At 52.9% G+C, this 204-nt stretch overlaps 1 protein-coding gene across 1 annotated transcript in view; it reads left to right on the plus strand.

The window, feature by feature from the left end:
* Positions 1-65: 65 nt before the first annotated feature.
* Positions 66-204, plus strand: part of LOC119587711 — a gene marked incomplete in the record, with an annotated part of 56,547 nt that continues 56,408 nt past the window's right edge. Inside the window, 1 exon segment of the mRNA XM_037936393.1 lies at positions 66-181.

Here is a 204-nt window from a genome sequence, read left to right on the forward strand (position 1 = left end):
CGGTTTTTTAAAACCCTTTAAAGGCGGCGGGAATTAAAACTGGGCGACTGGCGGGAACTTCCACGAGGAGGGGGAGGCTGAGACATCGTGGCGAGGATTTAACCTGTTGCTTCACATTCGTTGGTCTGTAGACTTCGCGAGGCCCTCGACATACTCCGGTCTCAGCAGGTGCACACAAAAGGTAAGGCAGAGAACGCAGTGTAA

This window comes from Penaeus monodon, chromosome 23, assembly GCF_015228065.2.
Source record: "Penaeus monodon isolate SGIC_2016 chromosome 23, NSTDA_Pmon_1, whole genome shotgun sequence".
Classification (NCBI taxonomy): domain Eukaryota; kingdom Metazoa; phylum Arthropoda; class Malacostraca; order Decapoda; family Penaeidae; genus Penaeus; species Penaeus monodon.